The sequence below is a fragment of the Entelurus aequoreus genome, linkage group LG03 (genome assembly GCF_033978785.1).
Source record: "Entelurus aequoreus isolate RoL-2023_Sb linkage group LG03, RoL_Eaeq_v1.1, whole genome shotgun sequence".
In the NCBI taxonomy this organism is placed as follows: domain Eukaryota; kingdom Metazoa; phylum Chordata; class Actinopteri; order Syngnathiformes; family Syngnathidae; genus Entelurus; species Entelurus aequoreus.
The window spans coordinates 17,930,616-17,942,012 of record NC_084733.1 but is presented as its reverse complement, the minus strand read 5'-3'; positions in this window follow the sequence as shown (position 1 = coordinate 17,942,012).

Here is an 11,397-nt window from a genome sequence, read left to right as displayed (position 1 = left end):
GACAGATATAAGTAGGAACTTTACACTACTTTATATTAGAAATGGCAACAGCGGAGGATGAATGTCACATAACAAGAAGATAGAGAAAAATAAGAAGTTTATCGACTACGGCACGGACTACAAAGGCGGACACGCACAATTTTTCTGGATTTATGCAGATCCCAAATACAGATCAGCAGGTACCAGAAGGTAAGAAAAGTTGCTTTTGCACAATATTGCGATAGTGCTATATATATGTATATGTATATATATATATATATATTAGGGCTGTGAATCTTTGGGTGTCCCACGATTCGATTCAATATCGATTCTTGGGGTCACGATTCGATTCAAAATAGATTTTTTTTCAATTCAACACGATTCTCGATTCAAAAACGATTTTTTCCCGATTCAAAAGGATTCTCTATTCATTCAATACATAGGATTTCAGCAGGATCTACCCCAGTCTGCTGACATGCAAGCAGAGTAGTAGATTTTTGTTAAAAGCTTTTATAAATGTAAAGGACAATGTTTTATCAACTGATTGCAATAATGTAAATTTGTTTGAACTATTAAATGAACCAAAAATATGACTTATTTTATCTTTGTGAAAATATTGGACACAGTGTGTTGTCAAGCTTATGAGATGCGATGCAAGTGTAAGCCACTGTGACACTATTGTTCTTTTTTGTATTTTTTACAAATGTCAAATGATAATGTCAATGAGGGATTTTTAATCACTGCTATGTTGAAATTGTAACTAATATTGATACTGTTGTTGATAATATTCATTTTTGTTTCACTACTTTTGGTTTGTTCTGTGTCGTGTTTGTGTCTCCTCTCAATTGCTCTGTTCATTGCAGTTCTGAGTGTTGCTGAGTCGGGTTTGGTTTTGGAATTGGATTGCATTGTATTGCTGTGTATTGTTTTGTTGGATTGATTAATTAAAAAAAAAAAAAAAATATATATATATATTTTTAAAAATTAATAAAAACATTTAAAAAAAAATTCGATTTTTTTAAAATGAGAATCGATTCTGAATCGCACAACGTGACAATCGCGATTCGAATTCGAATTGATTTTTTCCCACACTCCTAATATATATATATATAGGTCAGGAAAAAACACAGAGGCTATTCCATCCCCTGCTCCCTGAAGAGCAGGGAAACCTGCGAAACAGGCTTGTAGGGATGAAACAGGCTTGTAGGAATTAAATTGTCTCAGTGTTTTTTCCTGACCTAACCTATACACACACATAAATATATATATATATATATATATATATATATATATATATATATATATATATATATATATATATATATATATATATATATATATATATATATATATATATATATATATATATATATATATTTGTCTTAATTAGAAATTAGATTATCCTAAAAAATAGTGCTCGATACCGTGGTAGAGCGCAATATATGTATGAGTGGAAAATCTCCTGATGATTGAGGGAACCCCTCATTAACCCCTCATGAAACAGGCCTGTAGAGATGAAGTAGTCTTGTGATTTTTTTCCCACCCATACATATATATATATATATATATATATATATATATATATATATATATATATATATATATATATATATATATATATATATATATATATATATATATATATATATATATATATACAGGTATATATATATATATATGTATATATATATTTCTAAGAACCCCTGCTTTACTGTAAATTTGTGACTTTTTAAACTTGGTCGGCATGCTTCGCCCACTTCCTGTAATGAAAACCTAAATGTAAAAGTCATTATTTGGCCGGCACATTTTCACTTTGTTCCTTGAAGGCGCAAAGTTTGGCCAAATTCACCTCCTAGGCCTCCTAGACACCTCCAAGTCACGGTGCAAGACAAGCGGACTAAGCAGTCCTCCAGACACGGGCAGCATCCCCCAGGTAACTCCAGAGGAATGCTGCCCCCTTGCTGGCTGCCAAAACTTAGCAGGGAAGTGTCTCCTCCTTTTATTTATTTCTTTTCTCCCATTTGGATATTTTTATCCCTTCAGTGTGAACGGGACTGGGCCTCCAATGGGATCCTGCAGCAGCACCATGTTATTGCAGGCTCCCTGCGACTGGCAGGTAGATATACTGCAGCCTCGCACATTAGAACCAGGACCCCCTCCAGAACCAGGCAATTAAAGTATCTCCAACAATTTGAAAGCACTTAAGAGCATTTAGTCGGACGTGGAAAATGACTTAAACGGTTTGCGCGGTCAACAGTTGAGAACCGGCGGCGTCCCCCCCTGGTGTAAAGGTCGTCATAGTGGGTGGGGTGGTACCGTTGGGTGTTTGGCAGTAAAGTGACATCACCGCGTAGCTGTAAGCCATTTTCCCGCAATGCGCTAATCAAACGTGGGTTTTGGCTGGAGGCCAGCGCCTCGCACGTAGCGCCAAGACGTCAGACGTACATTATGGCCGCACTTCAGCATGACCTCACACACTTTCACATGAAGGCCCGCTGGTGGCCCGCGCCGCCGTAAGTACCGCCGGGGGTCCCTCCCTTGCGTGCTGCGCCGTCCTGTTTTTCCTCTGACATTCCCAGACGATGTCTTCGGAGAGGTCCGAGGAATCTGACCGTGACGTAATCGCACGTGACACGCTAGATGTTGTTATCTTTTGTCCCACGCTAAATAGCTTAAAACCGACGTGGCTGACGTTGTCGACACACTTCTAATTGCCGTTGCGGGCTTTCTGACACAGCACTGCATTGCCAGCCTTTCTGACTTTGTGGATTGTTTCAAGTCATTCTATTTTTTGTCCATGCGCGGCTGGCGGTTATCATCAATAGTTGGCGGTAAAGAGCCATCACGTTAATGATTTGTTGCGTGCCCTTTAGTTGAAGAATACTGTGGGTTTTGACTTTGTGGATTATTTCAAGTCTTGTTTCTCCTGTTACGCAAAGTGGCTGTTATTAATAATAACTGGTAAGAGAAGTGATCCCATTAATTATACGTCACTTATGTTGTCAATATGCGCGTTCTCGTGCATTAGCCAATGTACCGTGGAGTTTGACTTTGTGGATTATTTCAAGTCTTGTTTCTCCTGTTACACAAAGTGGCTGTTATTAATATTAACTGGTAAGAGAAGTGATCGCATTAATCTGTTATTAATAATAACTGGTAAGAGAAGTGATCCCATTAATTATACGTCACTTATGTTGTCAATATGCGTGTTCTCGTGCATTAGCCAATGTACCGTGCCGTTTGACTTTGTGGATTATTTCAAGTCTTGTTTCTCCTGTTACGCAAAGTGGCTGTTATTAATAATAACTGGTAAGAGAAGTGATCCCATTAATTATACGTCACTTAAGTTGTCAATATGCGTGTTCTCGTGCATTAGCCAATGTACCGTGGAGTTTGACTTTGTGGATTATTTCAAGTCTTGTTTCTCCTGTTACACAAAGTGGCTGTTATTAATATTAACTGGTAAGAGAAGTGATCGCATCAATCTGTTATTAATAATAACTGGTAAGAGAAGTGATCCCATTAATTATACGTCACTTATGTTGTCAATATGCGTGTTCTCGTGCATTAGCCAATGTACCGTGCCGTTTGACTTTGTGGATTATTTCAAGTCTTGTTTCTCCTGTTACGCAAAGTGGCTGTTATTAATAATAACTGGTAAGAGAAGTGATCCCATTAATTATACGTCACTTATGTTGTCAATATGCGTGTTCTCGTGCATTAGCCAATGTACCGTGCCGTTTGACTTTGTGGATTATTTCAAGTCTTGTTTCTCCTGTTACACAAAGTGGCTGTTATTAATAATAACTGGTAAGAGAAGTGATCACATTAATCTGTTATTAATAATAACTGGTAAGAGAAGTGATCCCATTAATTATACGTCACTTATGTTGTCAATATGCGTGTTCTCGTGCATTAGCCAATGTACCGTGCCGTTTGACTTTGTGGATTATTTCAAGTCTTGTTTCTCCTGACCCGTCTCCGCTCGGGATGGTTCCTGCTGGCCCCACTATGGACTGGACTTTCGCTGATGTGTTGGACTTTCACAATATTATGTCAGACCCATTCGACATCCATTGCTTTCAGTTTCCCCTAGGGGGGGGGGGGGGGGGTGTTACCCACATATGCGGTCCTCTCCAAGGTTTCTCATAGTCATTCACATTGACGTCCCACTGGGGTGAGTTTTCCTTGCCCGTATGTGGGCTCTGTACCGAGGATGTCGTTGGCTTGTACAGCCCTTTGAGACACTTGTGATTTAGGGCTATATAAATAAACATTGATTGATTATACGTCACTTATGTTCTCAATATGCGTGTTCTCGTGCATGAGCCAATGTATTGTGTAGTTTGCCTTGTGGATTATTTTAAGTCTTGTTTTTCCTATTACGAAAAAGTGGCTGTTATTAACTGGAGGGAAAAACGATCACATTAATTTTCTCAATGTGCGTGTTCTCGTGCATGGGCCAATGTACCGTGGAGTTAGACTTTGTGGATTATTTCAAGTCTTGTTTCTCCTATTACGTGGCTGTTATTAATTATAACTGGTAAGAGAATCACATTAATTATACGTCACTTATGTTCTCAATATGCGTGTTCTCGTGCATGAGCCAATGTATCATGGAGTTTGACCTTGTGGATTATTTTAAGTCTTGTTTTTCCTATTACGAAAAGGTGGCTGTTATTAACCGGAGAGAACATTAATTACACATCACTTATGTTCTCAATATGCGTGTTCTCGTGCATGAGCCAATGTACCGTAGAGTTTGACTTTGTGGATTATTTTAAGTCTTCTTTTTCCTATTACGAAAAAGTGGCTGTTATTAACTGGTGAAAAAAAAACGATCACATTAATAAACGTAACTTATGTTCTCAATATGCGTGTTCTCGTGCATGAGCCAATGTACCGTGGAGTTTGACTTTGTGAATTATTTTAAGTCTTGTTTTTCCTATTACAAAACAGTGGCTGTTATTAACTAGTGAAAAAAACGATCACATTAATTATACATCACTTATGTTCTCAAAATGCATGTTCTCGTGTATGAGTCAATGTACTGTGAAGTTTAACTTTGTGGATTATTTCAAAAAAAGTATTGTTTTTCCTATTACGAAAAAGTGGCTGTTATTAACTGGTGAGAAAAAGATCACATTAATTATACATCACTTATGTTCTCAATATGCGTGTTCTCGTGCATGAGCCAATGTACCGTGGAGTTTGACTGTGCGGATTATTTCAAGTCTTGTTTTTCCTATTAAGAAAAAGTGGCTGGTATTAACTGGTGAAAAAAAACGATCACATTAATTATACGTCACTTATGTTCTCAATATGCGTGTTCTCGTGCATGAGCCAATGTACTGTGGAGTTTGACTTTGTGGATTATTTTAAGTCTTCTTTTTCCTATTACGAAAAAGTGGCTGATATTAACTGGTGAAAAAAAACGATCACATTAATTATACGTCACTTATGTTCTCAATATGCGTGTTTTTGTGCATGAGCCAATGTACCAGGGAGTTTGACTTTGTGGACTATTTTAAGTCTTGTTTCTCCTATTACGCAAAGTGGCTGTTATTAATAATAACCGGTAAGAGAATCGCATTAATTATACATCACTTATGTTCTCAATATGCATGTTCTTGTGTATGAGCCAAAGTACCGTGGAGTTTGACTTTGTGGATTATTTTTAAAAAGTCTTGTTTTTCCTATTACGAAAAAGTGGCTGATATTAACTGGTGAAAAAAAACGATCACATTAATTATATTGTGGACTATTTTAAGTCTTGTTTTTCCTATTACGCAAAGTGGCTGTTATTAATAATAACTGGTAAGAGAATCGCATTAATTATACGTCACTTATGTTTTCAATATGCGTGTTCTCGTGCATGAACCAATGTATCATGGAGTTTGAACTTGTGGATTATTTTAAGTCTTGTTTTTCCTATTACGAAAAAGTGGCTGTTATTAACTGGAGAGAAAAACGATCACAGTAATTACACGTCACTTATGTTCTCGATATGCGTGTTCTCGTGCATGAGCCAATGTACCGTAGAGTTTGACTTTGTGTATTATTTTATGTCTTCTTTTTCCTATTACGAAAAAGTGGCTGTTATTAACTGGTGAAAAAAAAAACGATCACAATAATTACACGTCACTTATGTTCTCAATATGCGTGTTCTCGTGCATGAGCCAATGTACCGTGGAGTTTGACTTTGTGGATTATTTTAAGTCTTGTTTTTCCTATTACACAAAGTGGCTGTTATTAATAATAACTGGTAAGAGAATCACATTAATTATGCGTCACTTATGTTCTCAATATGCGTGTTCTCGTGCATGAGCCAATGTATCGTGGAGTTTGACTTTGTGGATTATTTTAAGTCTTCTTTTTCTTATTACGAAAAAGTGGCTGTTATTAACTGGTGAGAAGGACAATCACATTAATTATACATCACTTATGTTCTCAATATGCGTGTTCTCGTGCATGAGCCAATGTACCGTGGAGTTTGACTTTGTGGGTTATTTTTTTTAAAGTCTTGTTTCTCCTATTACGAAAAAGCGGCTGTTATTAACTGGTGAGAAAGACGATCACATTAATTATACGTCACTTATTTTCTCAATATGCGTGTTCTCGTGCATGAGCCAATGTACCGTGGAGTTTGACTTTGTGGATTTTTTTTTTAAAGTCTTGTTTCTCCTATTACGGAAAAGCGGCTGATATTAACTGGTGAAAAAAAACGATCACATTAATTATACGTCATTTATGTTCTCAATATGCGTGTTCTCGTGCATGAGCCAATGTATCGTGGAGTTTGACTTTGTGGATTATTTTAAGTCTTGTTTTTCCTATTACGCAAAGTGGCTGTTATTAATAATAACTGGTAAGAGAAGTGATCGCATTAAATATACGTCACTTATGTTCTCAATATGCATGTTCTCGTGCATGAGCCAATGTACCGTGGAGTTTGACTTTGTGGATTATTTTAAGTCTTGTTTTTCCTATTACAAAAAAGTGGCTGTTATTAACTGGTGAAAAAAACCGATCACATTAATTATACGTCACTTATGTTCTCAATATGCGTGTTCTCGTGCATGAGCCAATGTACCGTGGAGTTTGACTTTGTGGATTATTTTAAGTCTTGTTTTTCCTATTACGAAAAAGTGGCTGTTATTAACTGGTGACACATTAATTATACGTAGGAGATTATACGGAAGGAGATTTTCACAACAAATGTTCTAAAGCTTGGTGATGTATCAGAAGTATCAGATAGTATGTGTTTTTTTTAATTTACCCTGTGCGTTCATATTTCGCTGTGTTTGTTGCATTTTTGTTGCGTTTCGCTTGATTGTAAAATATATCGCTCGAGAAGGGGTGTGACGTTCATATGTTGTCAATATTCAGTGTTGTATCGTTCATAGTTAATATTGTAAATCCCACATTCTTTATTTTCATGTACATTCTGGGTGTGTCATTCAGTAAAAAAATTCAGTTTTTTAAGGCGGTCTGTCATAACGTTTTTAGCTTTCAATCAGACATTATGGTGAGGTTTTGTAATAGTGGTCCTAAAATAGAACCCAAGCACACATACTGTGCAGCTGATTTTCACAGCTTACGTTAGGTCGGGAAATCACACAGAGGCTATTTCATCCCTACAAACCTGTTTCGCAGGGGGGAAATCCCCCCTGAAGAGCAGGGCAACCTGCAAAACAGGCTTGTAGGGATGAAATAGCCTCTGTGTTTTTTCCTGACCTAACATATATTCCGCTCTACCCCGGTATTGAGCACTGTATAACCCATAAACCACAGAAACCTTGACTATATATATATATATATATATATATATATATATATATATATATATATATATATGTATATATATATATATATATATATATATATATATATATATATATATATATATATATATATATATATATATATATATAGGCTTGTAGGGATGAAATAGCCTCTGTGTGTTTTCCCGACCTAACGTAAGCTGTGAAAATCAGCTGCACAGTATGTGTGTATATATATATATATATATATATATATATATATATATATATATATATATATATATATATATATATATATATATATATATATATATATATATATATATATATATATATATATGTGTATATATAGTCGAGGTTTCGCAGGTTTTATAAAATCCCCTGACGAGAAGGGAAACCTGCGAAACAGGCTTGTAGGGATGATATTGCCTTTGTGTTTTTCTGACCTAACGTATATATATATATATATATATATATATATATATATATATATATATATATATATATATATATATATATATATACATATATATATATATATATATATATATATATATATATATATATATATATATATATATATATATATATATATATATATATATATATATATGTATATACATATACACATAAATGTGTGTGTGTGTATAAATGTATACATGTATACATATGTGTGTATGTACTGTATATGTATACATAGATAGATAGATATACTGGCCCCCAGACCCATTTTTTTTCTCTAAATTAGGCCCCCCCCAAGTCAAAATACTTGCCCGGGCCTGCCATACAGACTACAGATGAGAAACATATTTTTTGCTGGCCCTCTGGGAGGCGCTCGCGGCCCAACAATGGGCCCCTGCCCTATGGTTAGGAAACACTGCATTATCTGACACTGACTGATTTCGATAGGGATTCTTTGACTTCTTGGGATGTCTGAGCTCCTAGTACTGCTTTTAAACTCGACACAAAGCTACGTTCTGAGGCTTGACGGCCAACGTCGTGTGTTTGAGTCGTCACTGAGGCCAAAATGCGTTTACCGTATTTTTTGAATTATAATTATAATTATTATATATGGGGACGGCGTGGCGAAGTTGGTAGAGTGGCCGGGCCAGCAATCGGAGGGTTGCTGTTTACTGGGGTTCAATCCCCACCTTCTACCATCCTAGTCACGTCCGTTGTGTCCTTGGGCAAGACACTTCACCCTTGCTCCTGATGGCTGCTGGTTTGCGCCTTGCATGGCAGCTCCCTCCATCAGTGTGTGAATGTGTGTGTGAATGGGTGAATGTGGAAATACTGTCAAAGCGCTTTGAGTACCTTGAAGGTAGAAAAGCGCTATACAAGTGTAACCCATTTATCATTTATTTATAAATCACAGTTTTCTTCATAGTTTGGCCGGGGGTGCGACTTATACTCAGGAGCGACTTATGTGTGAAATTATTTACACATTACCGTAAAATATCAAATAATATTATTTAGCTCATTCACGTAAGAGACTAGACGTATAAGATTTCATGGGATTTAGCGATTAGGAGTGACAGATTGTTTGGTAAACGTATAGCATGTTCTATATGTTATAGTTATTTGAATGACTCTTACCCTAATATGTTACGTTAACATACCAGGCACGTTCTCAGCTGGTTATTTATGCGTCATATAACGTACACTTATTCAGCCTGTTGTTCACTATTCTTTATTTATTTTAAATTCCCTTTCAAATGTCTATTCTTGGTGTTGGGTTTTATCAAATAAATTGCCCCAAAAAATGCGACTTATACATGTTTTTTTTCCTTCTTTATTATGCGTTTTCGGCCGGTGCGACTTATACTCCGACTTACACTACCGTTCAAAAGTTTGGGGTCACATTGAAATGTCCTTATTTTTGAAGGAAAAGCACTGTACTTTTCAATGAAGATAACTTTAAACTAGTCTTAAATTTAAAGAAATACACTCTATACATTGCTAATGTGGTAAATGACTATTCTAGCTGCAAATGTCTGGTTTTTGGTGCAATATCTACATAGGTGTATAGAGGCCCATTTCCAGCAACTATCACTCCAGTGTTCTAATGGTACAATGTGTTTGCTCATTGGCTCAGAAGGCTAATTGATGATTAGAAAACCCTTGTGCAATCATGTTCACACATCTGAAGACAGTTTAGCTCGTTACACAAGCTACAAAACTGACCTTCCTTTGAGCAGATTGAGTTTCTGGAGCATCACATTTGTGGGGTCAATTAAACGCTCAAAATGGCCAGAAAAAGAGAACTTTCGTCTGAAACTCGACAGTCTATTCTTGTTCTTAGAAATGAAGGCTATTCCACAAAATTGTTTGGGCGACCCCAAACTTTTGAACGGTAGTGTATACTCCGAAAAATACGGTAAATGTCGTACGATCCGTCGGCAAGTGTCAGCGGCTCCACAACACTGACAGACTCCCGATGAGTTTTGACGTCGGAATCAGGCTCGATCGCAGCTTAATTCCCACGAGATGCCCCGTTCCAGTTCCTGCGTGTCCCGGAATAGCCGGATGACGGCACGTTTGACGCAGATAGCGACACACGTGGCTAACACACTGCAGGCTAGCGGCGGCGTGAGACAGTCCAGGTCGGGCGGGTGACAGTGTGCAGCCGCTCTCCTGCCTCATTTATCTGCCATGGCGGAGGACAGAATGCAATTTCCTGCGAGTGGGGATTTGGGGGTGGGGGGCGTGGGGGTGGGGTTGTTGTTGACGGTGGTGGGGGGGGGGCGTGCAAAGAACTTCAAAGGCCCCTGAAAGCTATCAGGAACTTGAGCACTGCCAGCGCTGCGTGCCAACTCGCCACCGCTCGCTCCAGCCTGCGGTTGCACCCCAGATGTCGGCCTGCACATACGATGCTCCCCCCGCTCCCCCCCGGGGTAAAAATACACCTCCATTTAGAGGCTCAAAACACCTCAGAGCGGCCATTAGCCCGCTCGCAGCGCGGAGCGGAAGGTCACAGTTTATCAGCCCCGCTCGCCGCCCGACACCAACACCCGCCCGCTCCGTCCTTCCCAGCCTCCAGCCGCTCGCTATCAGCAGAAGGTGAGCGTGCGGGGCCGAGCGGGGAGGTTGGATTAGGACCATTTGGCGGCGTGCGTGTGCGAGTCCTCCTGTAATGGAACTTCTTAAATGAGAAGCAGCTTGGCTCAGTATGCCGCCGCCATGATGTTTGCACGTATTAGCGCCACACGTGTTCCGCGTCTCGTCTCGGTTGTGTCGACAAGAAAAGCATTATATGTTCTTTATACTTTATACTCGACGCACTTTTGGAACCCGAGTGAAGGTTTTCATGTAACGCGACACGCGGAGGAGGAAGGATGAGAAGGTTATACGACAGGAAGTTATAAAGCACAGTTTTGTCCCGCTCCTGACTTCTTTTTGATGTGCCGTGAAACAGGAGACGGTCACCCAGCGTACGGTAAATTCACCTTTACATCATCATTAGGCAGACATCCACAATAAATGTAGCATTTGCAAAGATGCTCATGCTTCAATTCTGCATGAATGGAGCTTTTGTTACAGCCAGAAGCCAAGATGCAAGGCGGAGTTGTTTGCAAGACACAAAGGTCTCTAATAAGTTCATAATAATAATAATAATAATAATAATAATAATAAT